This window comes from Mirounga leonina, unplaced genomic scaffold (assembly GCF_011800145.1).
Source record: "Mirounga leonina isolate KUSES-001 unplaced genomic scaffold, KU_Mleo_1.0 Mir_101529, whole genome shotgun sequence".
Taxonomy (NCBI): domain Eukaryota; kingdom Metazoa; phylum Chordata; class Mammalia; order Carnivora; family Phocidae; genus Mirounga; species Mirounga leonina.
Window position 1 is genome coordinate 1,272,288 of NW_023270143.1, and position 20,334 is coordinate 1,292,621.

At 43.0% G+C, this 20,334-nt stretch overlaps 1 pseudogene; it reads left to right on the top strand.

Moving 5' to 3' along the window:
* Window positions 1-18,375: 18,375 nt before the first annotated feature.
* Window positions 18,376-18,945, top strand: LOC118026538 (annotated as a pseudogene).
* Window positions 18,946-20,334: the final 1,389 nt, after the last annotated feature.

Sequence of the window (20,334 nt, forward strand, 5' to 3'; positions counted from 1 at the left end):
AGCATGCACGACTTAGCACCAGAATACAGGCTGGATTTCAGCCCCTACTCGGCCCCTCAACCAGATGCCCTTGTGCAGTGCATGAACTGCACAACTACTGTCTACAGTCCTCATCAAAGAGACTAGTAGGAGGTTGTTGCAGTAATCCTGTGAGAGACGGTGATGGTTTGGATGAGGGTGGAAGCAGGGTAGAGGGAGGAAAATGCACAAGGGATATGCTGAGGAAATCCTAGCCCTGGGTCCCAGCCCTAGCCCTTGGAAGAATGGAATATTATTGCTTTTCTAAGAGCAGCTCTAAGGTCTACCAAATATGTAGGCTCAGACTCATTCCAGCCCTGAACAACTACCCCAAGGGAGGGGTAGGGGTGGTTATGAGGGGTTTCTCTCCTCATGGAAAGAAGCTGTAGCCCCTAGGAAGCTTTGACCCCCAGAAAGAATAATAGCCAATAGGCCGCCCTCCCAAAGGAATCCAGGAGCAGCTGTACATTTGTGCAAATTGTGAGAAATGAGGATATTAATACCTCCTTAATGTTATAAGGTTGCTGTGAGGATCAAATATATGTTCAAAGCAGCAAGACTGGGCCTGGTACTTAACAGACACTCGGAAGACCTTGGCCCTAGTCCTAGTTCCTCCACAGACACACTAAGAGATCTTAGACAAATCTCTTTCACTTTCTGAGACTCAGTTTCCTCATTTGTACAATTGATATAATATTCCCTGTAAAGAAAAAATTGTTGGAGCAGATAAAATGAAATCCTGGATGTGAAGAAAGCTCTTAGAAGGCTGGCCTTGAGGTAACTGGTGACATCATGATATTGCAGCCCTTCTTTCCCTCCTCACTATCCCACTAGTGCAGTTCTTATCCCTTTGCCAGAACTTCTGAAAAAGCTTTCCCGCTAGTTACCTCAACTTTGGTCTCCTTGCTGTCTGATCCAGTTTTCCTGAATCTCAGCTCTAGGTATGTCTGCCCTTGTTCCCAGACTTGCATTGGATCCCTAAAGTCCACCAGATTTGAACAGAGAGATGACAGCTAGGTGCCCCGCAAGCCCTGCAAGGACTAGGATGTGGGAGAAATTAGATTACCCTAAGAAAGTTGAGTGGAGTGGTACTCAGAAAATGGTGATCATTCCGTCAGGGAGGTTAGAGGATCTAGTTCCTGCTACTTTTCTTTCCTCTTTCTTGTCTTCCTCTATTTTTGTCTTTCCTTCCCTTAGTCTTTCTCTGACTTTTTCTCCTTCTTGGCCCCTCTATGTGTTGCCCTTTCTCTTCTCTGTGATTCAGATTTCTGCTTTTCTGTTTCTTTGTCTCTCTCTTCTCCTTCCCTTCAATGGGTTGTTGGCCTTTGGGTCAATCTAATGCCCCACCCACCCCTCAGCAATCTTTCTTGTGACCACCCCACCCCCTCTCTACACTCCTCCCTCCTCCCAGGTTTAAGGATGAGCAACTTCCAAGATTCTGAAGCTTCTGCAGCTGTTCAAAGCCACTGGGGCCTCCCACCTCCCAGGCCTGAATGAAGCTGACCCTCAGGAGGGGTGGAGGGGGAGGAGAAGCAGGAAAAAGGGGGTGTTATTACACTTGTAGTCTTCTTTTTTACCATTCATTTTGGAGGGGAAAAGTGAAACGAATGAGGAATTTAAAACTCTCCTTTTGTCTTGTCCCGGTACAATTAATGATGGTCAGAGTTTGGTTTGACTTTCTAGGAAAAAAAAAAAACTCCTCTAAGAAACCACATCATTGAAATGCTAGGTTTGCCTGGACCACATCATCTGATGAGAAAATAAAAACAGAAAAGGCTTTTAAAACCAATTTAACCCCCACACAAATGTAATTCTAAGGAAGAATCAATAGTCTAGTGGATCATTTTTCCTGCGACTCCTTGGAGAGGCTTAAAGAGACTTTCAATCAATGGTGTGGATAGTGAATAAGATGTTCTTTTTGAAATAAATTGAGTTGAATTAAAGATGAAGATTACATAAATAATAGCCAAGGTGGTGCTTGATCTTGGCAAACATTCTAAGGTTCTTCTCCAGCAGCTGCTGTTTAGCAAACACCGATCTAATGAAAGCAATATATAATGGGAGGCAGCCAAGTGCCTAAACAAATTCATCAGGGCTATGAACACATCTGAAGGAAAAATGGTTCCATGGACAACCATGCCCAGCCATGAAAAGGAGAGATGCAGAAATTAGAAGAGTGTGTCCAATGGACAGTAGTCCTGTCCGGGGGAGAGAGAGTGGGGATACTGCTTGTTGATTTATGTTTGCTCAGATGCACTTCTTCCCCTTCCTTTGTTGTCTTTGGGGAATTCTCTCTGACCCACTGTAGCAGGCCCTGTCAATTACCTTCCTCTTCCAGGCTGTCAGGACCCTGCTTTGGTTCCAGGGCCCACTCTTCCCCTGTGTGACTCAGGACTAAGTCCTGATTGATTTAAGCCACTGGTTCTGAAGGTGTACGTGAGACTCCTGGGGATCCCCAAGACCTTTTCATACTGCAAGGTCAAAACATTTTTCATGATGTTCTTTTCCTTTTTCACTCCCATTACTTAACCCTTTTCATGATGTTCTTTTCCTTTTTCACTCTAATTACAAGTATATGAAGGAGTTTTCTAGAGGTTACATGACATATGATGTCATCACTCTGACAGAGAATAGAATGTGTCTTTGTGTATTCTTGTATTTTCTAGAATTTTTTAAGATTTAACATAAATATATGTGTTTTTACAGATTAACTCAGTTTAATATCAGTACTTCTGTGCTGTTACTAGCTATAATCTCTGCAACCTTATTATCATCCAATACATCACTACTTTTATTTTTTAAAATTTTTTAGCATATACTTTTTTTCTTTTTTAAAGTTTTTTTTTTTAAGTAATCTCTACACCCAAGTGGGGCTCAAACTTACAACCCTGAGATCAAGAGTCACATGCTCTTCCAACTGAGCCAGCCAGGCACCCATCATTACTTTTAAATCCCAAAGTTTTTCATGCATCTACATAGAAACACACAAGAAGTTAGTACATTTTGTTGTTTTGTTTTGCAACCATATTTTTAAAATTTCTCAGTCTGAATTTTTAATATTATAAAAGTTGTCAACTATTGCTCATATAAACAAAAGCTTTTTGAGGTCCTCAATAATTTTTAAGGGTATACAGATGTCCTGAAGCCAAGAACTTTGAGAACAGTTGGTTTAAGCCAATCATAGGGTTCCCATTCCTTGTCCCAGAAATTGGTTAAAGAAGGAGAATGTGACACTGTCCTGACTCATGGGACAGAAAGGGTGGTCCTCTATGGGGTGGTATTATAAGAAAGGTTTCCTTGATCTGAAAAGGAAACACATGAAGAAGCAACCATTCCTTTGTTTGTCTTTTAATATTGTCCTGTCTGGAAGTGATGCAGGGACTTAGCAGCTAGCAAGGCAAGGTAGCCTCTAAGAACAAAGTCAATGCACTGAGTTTCACATAATGGTGAGGTAGAAAGGACTGGGTCCTTGAGGTACTGAATTAACCAACCCAGAGGTGTCCCCCAGTCACCTTAAGACTTCTTGTTTTGCGAAATAATACATTACCTCTTTTTCCCTAGTATGTTGAGGGGAGTGGGCTTATAAACTAAACTTAGCCAACCAGATGCTATCTTTGAATCATGAGCAAAGAATACAAGGATGGAGGGAAGAGTGTGAAGTTGTTCATTTCCTTTAGCATTCCTGTAGTCCCCGTCCCCCTTCTCAGCCTGGTCCTCCAGGAGAGCATGGATTCTACAAGCACAGACATGATTTCTATTGTTCACAACCAACAACCTTAACAGAGATGCAGGCCCAGAGACAGAAATATACCAATCACTAGGAGGTACTCTCTGTTTCATTTTGTTTCATTAGGCAAGTATCATCAAGACTCTTGATCTCTCTTGGCACTGGTTCTCTGCTCAACAAGCAACCACTCCATAAATTAATTAAATGGGATCTGTTTTGTGGAGTAATTGATTGTACTGTTTGCTTGTGTCACCCAGCTCTGAGTTGGATCATCTCTGTGTGTTCCTTCAAAGTCAGGTTTCTGGATCCACATAACTGAAGTTCCTAGGCCTTGGATTATAGGAGGTAAGGAGCTTGAACCCATCAATGAGTAGGTCATTCATTCAGTCAGCAAATGTTTACTGAATATCTAACTGTTCTAGGAGAGGGATACAGCAGTAAACAAAATAGACACAATCCCTGTCCTTGTGGAGCTGACATTCTAGTTGGAGACACAGACTTTAAACAATGGGTTGTATAAGTATTTGATGCAATCCACATAAGGAAGGAAAAGTACAGGGTGTCTTTAGAATGTCCAGTTGGAGGTTGAGTTGGTCTATAGTGTCAGGAAAGGTTTGCCCCGAGAAAGGGACATTTGACATTAGGCAATATGATAGGGGAAGTGCACCAGGCAGAGAGAACCACATCTTGTCAAAGTCCACAGGTGGTATATGCGGGGAATAGAAGAAACTCCAGGTTGTTTGGGGCACAAAGTAAGGGGACAATGGGCCAAATGAGTCTAGAGAGGTGGCAGAAGCCAGAAGTGACTTTATAGGCCAGCCCTTCTTTTTTTATTTTTAATTGTGGTAAAATGCATATAACATAAAATTTACCATCTTAGGGGCACCCGGCTGGCTCAGTTGGAAGAGCAAATAGCTGTTGATCTTGGGGCTGTGAGTTCAAGCCCCACGTTGGACATAGAAATTACTAAAAAAAATAAAATAAAAACTCTTTTAAAAAAAATGTACCATCTTAGCCATTTTTAAGTGTATGGTTTAGTGGCATTAACATTCACATTGTTGTGCACCCATCACCACCATCCATCTCCAGAACTCTTTTCCTCTTGCAAAGCTGAAACTCTGTACCCATTAAACAATAAATTCTCATTTCCCCCCGCTCTGCAGTCCTGAGCAACCACCATTCTACCTTCTGTCTCTATGAATTTGCCTGCTTTAGGTACCCCATAGAAGAGGAACCATACAGCATTTGTCTTTTTATGACTGGCTTATCTCACTTAGCATAATGTCCTCAAGGTTCATCCATGTTGCAGCATGTGCCAGAATTTCCTTGGGTCAGCCCTTCTTAAACTGTAATTCTGCTGCTCTTTGGACCTACTTTGATTAGCAAGGTTGTAGATCATATTAAAAATCTCAGGATACAATCTTGAAATCTTAATCTTTGTGCTTTTCTTTTTTTGTCTTACCTTTCCTAGCTCTTCTACCAGGAGACAAGAGCATCCACGTTTGTATTGGTTTCCTAGGGCTGCCATAACAAAATGATACTTACTGAATGGCTTAAAACAACAGATATTTCATCCTCTCACAGCTCAGGAGGACAGAAGTTCAAAGTCAAGGTATTGGCAAGGTTAGTTCCTTTGGGAGGCTCTGAGGAAGAATCTGATCCATGCCTCTCTCCTAGTTTCTGGTGGTTGCTGGCAATCCTTGGTGTTCCTTATTTCATAGATCCATCATTCCAATCTCTGCCTCCATCTTCACATGGCCTTCTCCCTGTGTGTCTGTCTTCTGTGTCTCTGTGTTCAAAATTCCCTCTTCTAATAAGGCCACCAATCACTGGATTTAAGGCCCAACTTAATCCAGTATGACCTCATCTTAACTTGATTATATCTGCAAAAATAGTATTTTCAAATGAGGTCATATTTGTAGGTTCTGAGTGCACATGATTTTGCAGAGAGGACAGCTCAATGCAGTACATTATTGCCCCAAATGGAATTTGGAATTAGAATTGTTAGAGAAGAAACATAAAGAGGAAGAGGTAGATAATGTTCAGTTTTTTGTTTTGTTTTGCTCTTAACTTAGGCTTTTGTGCAAAGATAATGCACTTTGACTCTGCAAAAGAGAAATCCTTAATTAGAGCAGAACATATTATAATAAAGATTGGAAAGAGAAGAGAGGAAAATAGAGGCCATCTTGTGGGGCTCTCCCCCTACTGCCAGATATTACTTGACAGTCACTTAATCTGGTCTGGGGAGGAAAGAGTAGTGGCAGTGACCTTAGAGGAGGTTAAAAGGTCTAAGAAGGAAGGATTGAATGGGAGGGGGACTATGAAGAAAAGTAGGTACAGGGTAAAAACAATGCCAAGAACTGTTGGTGGCAGCTCAGGGAAGCCTCAGTGAAAAGGACTGCTCCTGGTGTATGTAACAACGGGAGTGGCTATGGCACCTCGCAGGGCAGTGCAAAGTAGCAGATGGGCCCAGAAGAAGTAGGAAATCTGGCCAGAATAAATGAGATTCTGCCAAGAATCTTCAGAGATTTCAGGGGAGATACTGGATTTTCTAAGTGGCTAGGATTTCAGCCATTTTATGAGAATGTTAAAGAACTAGGAAACCATATCAGGCTGTACTTTTTGGGTACATCTAGGCAGAAGGCATTTAAATGACTTTTGGATTTGGCCAGTATCATTACCTGTCTTGAAGCCCCACAACACTGATACTCCATCATATTCATTCATTCATTCAGTAAATGTTTGTTGAGCATCTACCATGTGCTAGGTTCTGGGGATGCAGGCATGAATAAGACAGGCAAAATCCCTGCCCTTCTTGGTATTTTCTGGTTGGGAAGAAAGACACCGAACTAACAATTACATACAAACACATGTAGACTCTATGAATAGCTTTAGAACTCTTGAGGTGCAAGTAGAGTCATATCTTTTGTATTTCTCCAAAATAAATGAAAACAGGCTTGAACCTTCATGGGCCAGATTAGCAACAAATTTAATACCACCCGCTTTGGCTCTTCTCTTCCTCTGGCTTATCCAGAATGGTAAGTCCACAAAGGACTAGACCACAGTCCACAAAGGAGGTTGACTTGTTGTCTATGCCTCAGCAGAGAAAAATCTCCACTGACATTGTGCCTCAATGCCACAATGTAACACTCCTGAACACTGGTCTGTTTCCATCTGGCACTTCTGGTCCACTCTAGAGCAAAGCTTTGCTGATTCCACCTTCCAGCATAGGTCACTATGGTCCTTCAAATATTCCCCAAACTGCAACTCTAAGTAACCAGTGTTTCTGAGCTTACACTTAGCTCTTCTCGGAGACCTCACTGCCTCAGAGGCACAGGATTCAGAATGAATTGGGTATTTGCCCATCACAGACTCCTCTTCTTTCCATTCCCTAGGGATTTATCCCAGGCCTTGTGAGGCTTTCCTTTTCAAGCCCCTGAAATTCCCTTTTATAGGCAAAGTAACTTCCGTTGCTTACAAGGAAGAACCAGAGCTAATGAACACACAAAGCTTTATTAACCCTTCCTGGGGGGAAAAAATACCTTCCAAACCTCACCCTCCCAAAGAAGACCAAAGGTGAAATGGATGTTTATTTGGTTCTTGGCTACGCAGCATTTATTCCCCATTCTTTTGGTAATAGCACCTTGACTTGGGAAATTTAAATGATCACTTCCCCTACTGGATATAGTTTGGCAGGAAGTTCAACCATCGTATATGCCCTCCTCCGTCAAGGGATGGGCAGAAGGCCCAAACTAGACCAGCTGGATCTTGACTGAGACAGGCTTCTCTGAAATCTAATATGCATATGAATCACTTGGGAGTCTGGCAGGTTCTGAGTCAGTGAGGCCTGAAATCCTGCATTTCTAAAAAACTCCCAGATGATGCCAACAGGTCGCCCTTTGAGCAAAAAGAGAGCAGAGTGGGCAAACAGCTGGAATACCTTCATCCAGATGCAGCAAACCTTAAAAGATTATCAGTCGAGAGCTGCTCTGGATCTGGTCCTCCTTTCTAGAGGAAGGAAGAAGGAAAGCTGGAGGGAGGGAAGTAGAAAGGGAGGGCAGTAAGGAGGGAGAGTGAGGAGCAATTTCCTTTCAACACGCAACTGGGTCAAAGTGCCATTGTCTGTCCCTATAGCCAGCACCTAGTTTTCAGCCTTTATGTGTTGCTGATGTCATCAAAGACATTCTATTTTGTGAGCCCCTTTGGGGGACTATAAAGGCTCTTGGGCATCTTCAAGGTGGGGTTGAACATTTCTTTGTCCAGCAACAGCTGGAAGAAAACTTTGGGAAACTATGTGCATAGATGCATGACTGTTCATCTAGTTTTACTGCTTTGGTAAAGAAAGAAGGTCTGCACATCACTAAGATTCTTCGCATTGATGTCAGAGTCTCCATTAATAATTGTTTTGGTTCATTAAGTTGCTGGAAGGCCATGTTTAAAAGATTTGGCATTACAAAATGCAGTAGCTTATTAAAGGGTATGTGGCAGAAGGGAGATATGGTTAAGGGGTGATCTGAACTCCGTGTCCCAAACTCACCGTTCTCACAATTCAGATACACAGCTACAAGACAAAGTACAAGTTTCTCAGTGTGTACCCAAGATATTGCTACCAGGTGATAAGGACAATTCAGAAAGTTCTTCCTTAAAAAAATAAATAAAAATAAAAACAGCCTTAACTTCTCCATGAGGGTTAATCTTTGAATAAAACCTTCAAATGAAGCCCTGGTACCCAGAGATAGAATGAATGCCTAAGGACATAGGCATTATTGTGGATGAGGCCCAGCAGCTGGGAATTCCAGGAACTGTTCAGCTCTGGTTTCTCCCTGGCAAGGTAACAGGACACTCTTATGGGATTTCCATCTAGGGCCATATTTGGTATGGAGCAGATTCCATAGTGGAGGAAGCAAAAATATGGGTGAGTTCTGCTTGTCTGAACTGTTCTCACAATTGTTAGTTCCAGCTTGCCCAATATTTTGCCCAAATGACTCTGTCACCAAGGCTCCAGTAATTTTCTGACAGTGAATGGTATAAAGTATTATGTTGACTCAAACTTTGGTTTACAATAGGCTTACTACTCCATATCACATAGTAATTTATTAGAGTCCACCCATAAAGAGCAAAACTTGAATCTGTAAGACTTCATTCATTAGTATTCAGAATGCTATTTGAGGGTCTCCCCTCAAAATCATTCTTATAAAGTTAGCAGAAGGCCAGCCCAATTTCATCTCTCCACTTATAAATGTGGATTTTGATGAGAATTCTTTGGCTGCAAGTAACAGAAAGTAAGAGAAACTCACAGGATTGAAAGGAAGGTTGGACAGACAAAAGCCCATCAGGGAACTTGACAATAGCATAAAATTATTAACAGGTTCCCCCAGGCACGACTCCTGGAAGAAGTGAATGAGCACCAATCATTTTCCCCATCTTTGCATTGCTGGATACAAAGCCCCAACATCCCAACATAAAAATAAGCAAGGGATATGAACAGACCATTCACAGATAAGGAAATATGGTGCAGAAATGAGTGTGAGAGTACACTGTGAGACATTAGATGACCAGAGGTGGTCCCTACCCACATGAGGTCACATACATACACTATCAGGTTGTGCCTCCTAGGGCATGGCCCAGGTCCCATGCCCCTCTCGAGGGCTCCCCATCAAATGCTTTGCATTAAGTAGTCCTTTTAATCCTCAGGACAGCCCTGTAATATAAGTATGATTATGTCTCATTCGTCCAATGAGGAAACTGAGGCTCAGAGAAGGGAGGTAGCTGGCATTAGGTTGTTTAGCTAGGAGATGGCAGAGCTAAGGCTCCCTCACAGTGGTTATTTCCCCTACACATGCTGCCTTGGCTGCTGTATATGGTTGTGTAGTTTATGCATTTACAAGAATACCCAATCTAGAGGCTCAGTGGGGACTGGGCTGAAATCTAACCTGTGATGCACTCAACAAGGCAGCTACCCCTTTATAAACTTGTGCCTATCCAGTGGAAGGGGCTCATTTTTGTAATTTGTCCAGCCCCGGGAGTGCCTCTTTCACTACATTCAGAGAACATTACTGTATGGGCTAGTAGCAGCCTTACCTGCTGCATCTCCCTGGGGTAGGTTGTGGAGGGGATGGGTAGGGGTGGCTGGGAAGGATGAGACAACATAGGATAAAAGGCTGTTAGCTTGAGAGAGACTGAGGGAAACAAGATGAAACCTTGCAGGATACCCAGATAGATACTCAGGGTAGGAGATTATGTATGGAAAAGGACAAGTTAGGGGCATATCCTCTCCATGGGAATTTACTCAGGCCTATGTGAGCTTCTTCATTCAATCAAGGGGCTTGATTTAGGGGGCATCAAATCTATGGGGCTCTACCTTAGGATCTCAATTTGAGGGCTCCATTTAGGGGGGGCTCAATTTATGAGGCTCTCCTGGATGGCTAGGTCCTAGATGTAGATGAGCAATCCACCATACTGGCCTATCTCTGACCTCCTCCTTTCCAACCTTCCTCTCCAGCCACCTCAGCCTCCCACTTTCATGGTCACAGCCTAACCCTTATCCTCAGCAAAAATGGAACCTCTTCCCCAAATCTTGAGTTCAAACATACCACCCTCTAATCATCATTTCCTGGTCCTCTAGCTGATTTACTTTCATACCTAACTTGCATAGGAATTCTTCAAACACATCTCAACCTCTGATTCTTTCACCCCACCACCTTTTCACTGCCCTGCACTCCCCTTGTGCTCTCACTTCCCTCCTTACCTAGTGTGGTAGGCAGAACTCTAAGATGGTCCCCATGATCTCTACCTCCTGGTATTACGCCCTGTATAATAATTTTCCCTGGAGTATGAGCAGGACTTATGACTTGCTTCTAACCAATAGAATATGGCAAAGGTGTTGGGAGATATCTCTATCTACCTATCTAGCTATCTATCTGGCTTCATCTTGCTAGCATGCAAGGAACTCAACTGCTGGCCTTGAAGAGGCAAGCTGCTATGTCGTGAACTGCCTATGGAGAGGGCCACATGGCAGGGAACTTTGGGCAGACCCTAGGATCTGAGAACCTCAGGTCTGTAACCACACAGAAGTGAATTCTGCCAACAACCATGTGAGATTGGAAGAGAATATGAAATAATATGTGGCTTCATATGAGACCTGAGCTCTGGCCAAAATCTTGATTGCAGCCTGTGAGACCCTGAACAGAGAACCGAGGTAAGCTGTACCTGGACTTCTCACACATGGAAACTGTGACATAATAACTGTGTGTTGTTTTAAGTTGCAATTTTGTGGTAATTCATTATGTATCAATAGAAAACTAATACACTCAGCTTAGATTTCATTATCCATCATTATAATCACTCCCTTGCAAACATCCTTACTATTCTAGCCCTTGTGCCCAACAGACCATAAAGCAACTCCCAGTAATCCCCACTACCTGGTGTTCATTGTCCCGTGTAATCTCCTCCCATTGAGTGTAAGCAGAATCTGTGACTTGCTTCTAGCCAATAGAATATGACAAAAGTGATGGGATGTCGCTCCCATAAGACTGCATCTTAGCAGATTAGAATTAAAGACACTCTTGCTAGCTTTGAAGAAGTAAGCTGCCTTGTGAAAAGGCCTATAGAGAGGATCATGTGGCAAGGAACTTGGCTTCTAGCAGCTGAGAGCCATCCCCGCCTGAAAGCTAGCAAGAAAATGAGGACCTCAGTCTTATAGCTTCAAAGAAGTAAATTCTTTCAACAGCCTGAGGGAGCCCGGAAGCAGATGTTTTCCCTTGTCGAGCCTCTGATGAGACTGCAGTTCTAGTTGACATCTGTATTGCAGCCTCATGAAACCCTAGAGAAGACCCAGCTAATTTATTCCTAGACTTCTGATACATAGAAATTGTGAGATAATAAATACATTTTGTTTTAAGCCTCTAAGTTTGTGATAATTTGTTCTGTAGCACAGAAAACTAATACAGCCCCTCCCTCCCATCTTAATACTTGCCTGGCCAAACACAACCCAGGTTAGTCACAATGAATGCCCCACCTACGCTACATCTGTATCTGAGCAGCTGAATGTTATTAGAGAAAACCAAAAACCACACAACAAGTCAATTGATTTCACTCTAATTCATTGATTGCAGACCTCAAATGGGCATTAATAGCATAGCAATCCTGCCATGCTCACTTCCCCACTCTCAGAGATTACTGTTTTATATCTTCTCTGCACCTCCCAAACCTCCCACATTCCAGCCTCTGTTCTCACCTTCAGCTTGTTGGTTTCACATGACCTTCCATTAAGAAGATAGCTGCATTCAAATGGAAACTCCCTTATCTCACCACCGGATCTACAATCCTCTCTGCATGCAACTTCCTTTTCTTCTGACTTGTCACCTGAAGGAACTATCCCTCTTCATATCAGAGACAAGTCCCTCCACTTCTGCTTTACACTCCTTTCACCTACTCAAGGTCTTTACTCCCTCAGGTACTCCCATCTCTTCTGCATCACCAGGTTCTCTTTTGGGCCATCCTAATAGTGCATGAATGTGCTCTGTTATGTACCATTTTGTTGTTGTTGTTGTTATCTACCATTTTTAAGAGTACTCCTTGAATTCCATGAGACCCTCCTGCTACTGCCTATTTCTCTCTTCCTTTCATAGCAAAACTTCTCAAGACATGGATTACGCATTGCTGTCCCCACTTCACCTCCCATTCACTTTTCAACTAACTCCAGTCTAGTTTTGTACCACTCCATGAAACCTGCTTTTGTCAAAGTCACCAAAGACTTCATGTTGTCAAATCCAACAGACGGGTACTTGTCTTTGCTCATCCTAATTGTGCTCTCAGTAGCCTCTGACATGGTTGGTCAACCAGTTCCTCCTTCTTGAAACATATCTATGTCTTCTCATCCTTCCTTGCTGGCCTCTAAATGTTGACGTTCTGAGCTTGTAGACTCATTGCCCTCTTGTTATCTCCACTTGAGTATCTAATAGGCACCTCAAATTAAACATGTTTAAAACATAAATCTTGGTATTTTCCCCAAGTCTGTTCCTCCCACCACCTTTCTCTATCTCAGTACAACTACCAGTTACTAAATTAGAAAACTGAGAATCATGCCTTTCCCTCATCTCCTCCACACTCAGTAGTACTTTACAGAGTACTATGGGTTTTATCTCTAAAACTTGTCTTGAATTTGTCCACCTGTCTGTCTCCACTATCACTAACCTACACCAAACTACCATTGTCTCTTATCTGAACTATTGTAATAGCTTTCTGACAGTCTCTTGCTTCTGCTTTTGCTTCTCTATAATTCATTTTCCACCCAGTAGCCAGAGTAGTCTTTCAGAAAGGTAAATCATATCATTTTATTCCCCTGCATAGAACATTTTCCATAGCATTTCAGATAAAATTCAAATTTCTTGCCATGGACTAACAAGGCCCTTGCCGTTGTCACACACCTCACACCTCACACCTGTACCTATTTTCCTCTCATACTAAGTTCCATTATCCTTGTCTTTGTGCTTGTTACCTTTTTTGGAACCATCTTCTTCTGGCCTTCTATCTCCTCCTTATGGGAACAATTTAAATGTTACATCCTCAGAAGTGTTTTTCCTGACCACCATATTAAAAACTGTTCCTCCCTCCCCTGTTATCCTACTTGAATGTAAGCTCTGTGAAAGCAGAGCCTTGTTAGCTCAGAGCTTAATGTAGTGCCTGGCATATATTCAGCACTCAATCAATATTTGGTGAATGAGTAAATGAATGAATGAATGAATGAGGCACTGAGGATTTAAGTGCAATGTACTTCAATGTGAGGACTGAGATTGGCATGAAAGACAGAATACACTGGACAATTAAGGGGATATTTTTATTCAGCCTATTGCAATAGAGAGACCATACATTAATGAGAAATGTCTTAAAGGAAAGAAAGGGAGACTGAAATTTTATGGTGGCAAGTAGACAAGGGTGGACAGTCTAGGAGTCTTACAGGGTGATTAGGAAGAGTAGGGACTGATCTTATCTGAGTCACTGAAGAAAGGGAGAGCTGAGTCTTATCTCAGAATATGTGGGAGCAGGAAAGTCCTTGGTAGTCCTTTCTCAGAGCACAAAGCGTGGAGGAGTTTCGGACCATGGCTGTTTTCCAGGAAGACAGGACTCAGATAAGTTCTGACATTGTCACTGGTTATCTCAATTTTAGTACAGGACCTTGATCTGAAAATTTCAATCTGTGGAATCTATTTGGGGGCCTAGCCTAGGCACTCACTCTGAGGGCCTATATTTGGGTTCAATCTGAACAACCTGAGTGGACCACCTAGTGCTATCATTGGACGTGATTTTGGAGTTTTAGCTTGAGGGACTTGATCTTGAGACCTCAGTTTGGCAGATCAGCTTCAGGGAGATTTATCTGGGAATTCTAATCTGGAAAACTCAGTTTGGAGGCTACAATTAGGGGATTCTGTTTACTAGGCACAGTGAAGGGGCTTACTGTGGATGTAATGGACTGGTGCTCCATCCAGTGGTTCATTCTGAGGTTGGTAAGGAGTTTCCTTTTGCGGGGCTGAGTGTGGCCTCAGTATGGGGATCTGAAACTTTGTTCTGCAAACTATCTCTTGTACACAATCTGGGAAACTTCTTCAGGGAGCTCAGGCAGGATATTTGTTCTGGAGACATCATTTTGGGGGATTTGGTCTAGAAACTGAACCACTTACCTTATGGTTGCCTGTCTAAGGGCTAAGGCACTGCTAACTTAGTACTGGGGATTAGTCTCACTGTACTGGTCAGTCAGGAGCTCTGTCTGGATCACTCACTGTTAGGTGATCAGCATCAGGATTTGGGCTTAGAATGCTGAGTCGTTGTGGATCAGACTTCAGCCCAGCCAAGGGAGCTCAGCTGGCATCAGATGCAATTGCATGTAACAGAGAACCAACAAATACTGATGGTTCAAACAAGATAGAAGCCTTTATTTCTCTCATGTAAAAGCAGTCCCAAGGAACTGCCTCACTCTTCCATTTAAATCTTACTGGCCAAAGCTTATATCACATGGTCATCAGTTGCAAGGGGTACTGGGAAATGTAGTCTTTTAGCTGGACTTATGTCCACCCAGCTAAAATTATGGGTTCTGTTCCGAAGGAGAAAAGGGAAAATGTAAGTTGGAATGTGAAGCTAGCAGCCTTGCTGCACAGATGTCTCAGCCTGGGATTCTCAGTCTAAGCCCCTGATTCTGTGGATACCATTTTGAGTACTCATTCTGGGGGTATGAATTTAGGGTCTGAGAGATTGGAAGTTCATTCTGGGAAATCAGTTCCATGATCACAGTTGGGGGACCTCGGTCTAGAAGCTTACTTTAAAGGATTCAGTTCAATTTCTGAGTCTGTAGACAGTCTGGTAGAATCAGTCTACAGATTCCCGTTCTTGGTCTTCCATTTATAGGAAGTTCAGTCTGGGGGTACTAGGACTAAGGGATCATTCTAGTATTTCAATATGAGAGTTCAGTCTGGGAGCCTGATTTTTGGTGTTCTACCTTTGGGCTCAGTCCAGGGTATGTCTGAGTCTCTGAATTGCTAGTTTGGTGCTTCATTCTGGGCATTGGGTTTGTGAGCCCAGCTTTTGGAGGCTCAATCTAAGAGAACTAGCTCAATTTGGGGGATCAGCCTTTATTCATCATATTTGAATTCAGTGTGGGGTCCTCAGTCTGAATTGTCAAGGACCCCCTCTCTCTGCATACCTATCTGGAGATCCATTTTTGGCATATGTCTTAGGAGCTCTAATATTGGGAGCTCAGTCTAGGGCTTTGGTGTGGGAGCTTCCTCAGGGGAGTCAGTTAAATGGATAATCTAGTAATTCATTCTGGGGCACTTTGACTGAGGGCTCAGTCTTGGAAGCTAATTCTACAAACATAAACCTAAAGTTTTGAGAGTGGGAGTTCAATCTGGCAGCCTCTGGAGTCCACCTAGATTGCTCCCTCTTCCATACAAGTTTGAGGACTCAAACTGGGATATTAGTTTGAGGTTGAGACCTTGTTAGCTCATCTGGGAACACCGTGGCTCCTGATCTCCATCTATATGCTCATTCTAAAAATGGAAGCTCAGTCTGGAGCAATTAACACAATCTCATGCTCAGGAGCTCATGTTAGTCTTGAGAAGCAAACACCAAGATGGGATTAAATGAGCAAGATTTTATCAGGGGAAATGCCCATGACAAAAAATGGGATAGGTGCCATGGAAAGCTGAGAGAGCTATCAGAACACAGTGTAGTCTGACCCAGCTAAGGAGAGAGGCGGGGGAGGTTGAATGGAAGTGTTCTAGACGGCTGTGCAGTTCAAGGAAGGTTGGCAAGGCTGTCTGGGATTCCTGAACCAAAGTCATCAAAGTATCTCTGCCATACTCAGGCTAGGAGTAGCTTGTGGGAAGCATGGTTTTTGCAGAAATGTAGGGATGGATTTCAGAACACAGCAGCTGTGCACTTGATTACTTATGCTCCCTGAAGTCTAAAAAGTCTATGAGATGGGCACCCAGGTGGCTTGGTTGATTGGGCGTCTGCCTTCGGCTCGGGTCATGACCCCGGGGTCCTGGGATTGAGCCCCGCATTGGGCTCCATGCTCAGCGGGAAGTCTGCTTCTCCCTCCCCCTCTGCCCCTCCCCCTGCTAGTGCTCTCTCTGTCTCTGTCTCTCTCAAATAAATAAATAGAATCTTTTTAAAACAAAAGAATTTAAAAAAATAAAAAAATAAAAAGTCTATGAGATGCTTTCTCATGGCTACCATTGGATAAATACTGGTGGTTCTTTCTGGGGATTCCCTCTAGGGCTCATTCTGGGCACGTTAATTGGGGGCTCAGACATTAGGTTTTCATTCTGGAGGAACTTGTTTCAGAACATGGGCTCACTTTATACTTACAGTGAGGAGAGGTATCTGTGGCCTCAGCATGTGAGGGGTCCTTTTGGGAACTCAGCCTTGGACTACTTCCAGATATCATCCTTATCCTCCTTCAGGGAGCTAAATTTAGGGTCTCAATCCCATGCCTCTGCCTAGAAGCTCATTACAGGGACATGACTTTGAGGGCTTAAACATTGACAGTTCACTCTTGAAACGCCCAAGGATTCAATATGGAAGCCTGATTTTTGGTCTAAGATATGACTGAGCCTCTCACCAAGTGATTGCCGGGCTCAAGGCTCAGTCTGGGTGGCTGGGTCTGGCCTGCTTTGGGACAATCAGATTTTTGGAGTTCAGTCCAGGATATTTTAGCTTGAGGAGCCAAGCCTAGGGAATTTCAGTATGATGACTTCACCTGGGGATCTCTGTCTGGTGGGCTCTGTCTTGGGATTCCAGGCTGGGTTCTAGTATGAAAAATTTCCATCTGGAAGCACCTGCTGCCTTTAGACACTAGCAGTTCAGTTTGGCAACTCAATCTGTGTTTTAATCTTGGAGCTTAGTCTCAGGTCTCATGTTGGGAATTGAGTTTAGGCTTAGGTTTTGGGAGTTCAGTCTTTACCACATCAATCTGGTCCTCTTCATCTGAAGGCTTAATCTAGCCTGAAATGTACACTTAATCTAGCCTGAAATGTAGAATAAGGTCTAGAGTAGGAGTAGAGTAAGTGTCATGCATAGAACTGAGTGAGCATTTAGATGTGAAAAAATACGTCTTATTTTCACTAACCTCCAATGAAATTAGGCATTTCTTTCAATAATAAATGTAGGCAACCAACCACAGTAGTATTAGCAGAATACTAATTTGTCACCAACACAAATATTTTTCATAGTAGATCTTTTTTTAAGAAAGATTTATTTGTTTACTTTATAGAGGGGGAGGGCAGAGGGAGAGGGAGAGAGAATCTTGAGCATACTTCATGCTCAGCATGGAGCCCAACGCAGGGCTCGATTTCACGACCCTGAGATCATGACCTGAGCAAAACCAAGATCAGACGCTTAACTGACTGCACCACCCAGGCACCCCTAATAGCAGATCTCTTAAAATGTTATTTACAATCATCATTAATTTGAAATCACAGTAGTCACTTAACTGCTAACCTGCTAGTAGAGCATTGTATTTAAGGCATTAATAAAGAAACATGTATATTACAATTAATTTTTGTAATGTTTTGATAACTATATTTTAACATAATTGGTTTCCTTTGTAACCTAGATTTTATTTTATGCACTTAAAATCATTAATCTGGGAAGGGACATATTGGCTTCACCAGATTGCCAGATGGGTTCAAGGCACAGAAAAGGTGAAGTTTGTCACTTAGTATACTCAACCTTGGACTTCAGTCTCAAGGCTAAATCTCAGGGTTCATTCAGAGGTCTTGGTTTGTTGGAGCCCAGAGTGGGGCTCCAAGTGTAGATATTTCTAGAAGATCTACTGTGATATTGTGATTTATAATAAGAAATACATATTTGGTCTTTGACCCTGTTCCTGGCACAGAGCTCCTAAAATCTTTGTAACCTCCTAAGTGATGAGAACGGTAAAAGGTATCTATTGTTATGTTAGTGAGGTGACTTTTGGAAAGCCCGTAGGTAACAAAGGATGGGGGCTGGTTGCCTATAGAGCCAACCCTATGATTATAAGTTTGGAAGTTTCAGTCCTCTTGGGAGAGGAGAGGGGCTGGAGGTTGAATTCAATCACCAAAGGCATTGCAGACACCACTGCCCTGGAGCCTCCCATGTCACCAGCCATAGTCAACCACACTGTGCACATTGCCGTGGATAGTGAGCCCTTGGGCTGCATCTCCTTTGAGGTAAGGGACCTGGAAACCAAGAAGTGACTGCTCATCTAATCCATAAAGCTGTTTTAACAGATTGCAGCTCTTTGCAGACAAAGTTCCAAAGACAGCAGAAAACTTTCATGCTCTGAGTACTGGGAAGAAATGATTTGGTTATAAAGGTTCCTGCTTTCACAGGATTATTCTGGGATTTCTGTGCCAGGGTGGTGACTTCAAACGCCATAATGGCACTGGTGGCAAGTCCATCTATGGGGAGAAATTTTGATGATGAGAGTTTCATCATGAAGCATATGGGTCCTGGCATCTTGTCCATGGCAAATGTTGGACCCAACATGAACAGTCACCAGTTTTTCATCTGCACTGCCAACACTTGAGTGGTTGGATGGCAAGCATGTGGTCTTTGCCAAGGTGAACGAGGGCATGAATCTTGTGGAAGCCATGGAGCGCTTTGGGACCAGGAATGGCAAGACCAGCAAGAAGATCACCATTGCTGACTGTGGACAAATCTAATAAATTTGACTTGTGTTTTATCTTAACCTCCAGACCATTCCTTCTGTAGCTCAGGAGAGCACCCCTTCACCTCCATCTGCTCGAAATATCCTATAATCTTTGTGCTCTTGCTGCAGTTCTCTGGGTTCCATATTTTCCTTACTCCAAGTCTAGTTGGATTGCAGAATGAAGTTTATGATTATGAAATAAAAGCTAAACAACAGCACCAACAACAAATCACCAATGTCTGATCATGCTTATGTAATGAAGCCTCCATAAAAACCCTGTCAGAGAGCCTCTGGGTTGATGATCACAGGGAGATTCACAGAGAGCATGGAAGCTCCCTGCTCCTTCCCACACACCTTGCACTATGCATCTCTTCCATCTGGCTGTTCCTGACTTATATCCTTTTATAATAAACCAATAATCTAAACTTTAGTTAGTTTATTTATTTATCTATCTACACCCAGTGTGGGGCTCCAACTCATGACCCCAAGATCAAGAGTCACATGATCTTCTGACTGAGCCAGCCAGGTGTCCCTAAACTGATGATCTAGTAAGTAAAATGTTTCTCTGAGTTCTGTGAGCCACTCTAGCAAATTAATTGAACCAGAGGAGGGGGTTGTTGTGCCCACCCATATGTAGCTCTTTGGTCAGAAGGGCAGGTGACAACCTGCACTTGTGTTTGGCATGTGATGTGTGTGTGTGTGTGTGTGGAGGGGGGCAGTTTTGTAAGACTGAACCTTTAACCTGTGGGATCAGAGGCTATCTCCAGGTAGGCAGTATCAGAAGTGAGTTGAATTGGAGGACACACAGCTGATGTCAGAGAATTACTTGGTGGTGTGGGAAAAACCTCCACAACACACTGGAACTGGTGACCAGCATCTTACCTACTCTCTCCATATACATTTGAGGCCTTAGACCCTGGAAACTCATGCAGAGGTGATTAATCTCAATATCTTTGGGCTTCTTTGAACTCAATTTAAGTTGCTGAGTCTGTTGGAATGAGTCTCAATAGTTCTGTAGGAGTTCATGGCTCCTGAAGTTATCAGCCTGGGAACGCTCATGGTTATCATTACACACCATGTTGTTTTCTGCCTCTGTGTCTTTGTATATACATTGTTTCCTCAGCATGAAAGTCTCTTTCTCTCTCTCTCTCTCTTTTTTAGTAACACATCCCACCACCTGGCAAAATTCCACTCAAACTTCTAAGAATCAGCTCAAGCATCATCTCTGAGAGCCTGCCACAAGCCCCGAGGCTGGGTCAGGGGCCCCCTCTGCTGGACTCTCATGAGCTCTCTGTGCTCCCTTCTCCTCACATTGCACAGAGACGGATTTATTATAGAACTAGTAAAGCTTAAGCCTCAGCACCCCATACTTACACAGGCCACTTCCCAGTCCCTGATTATT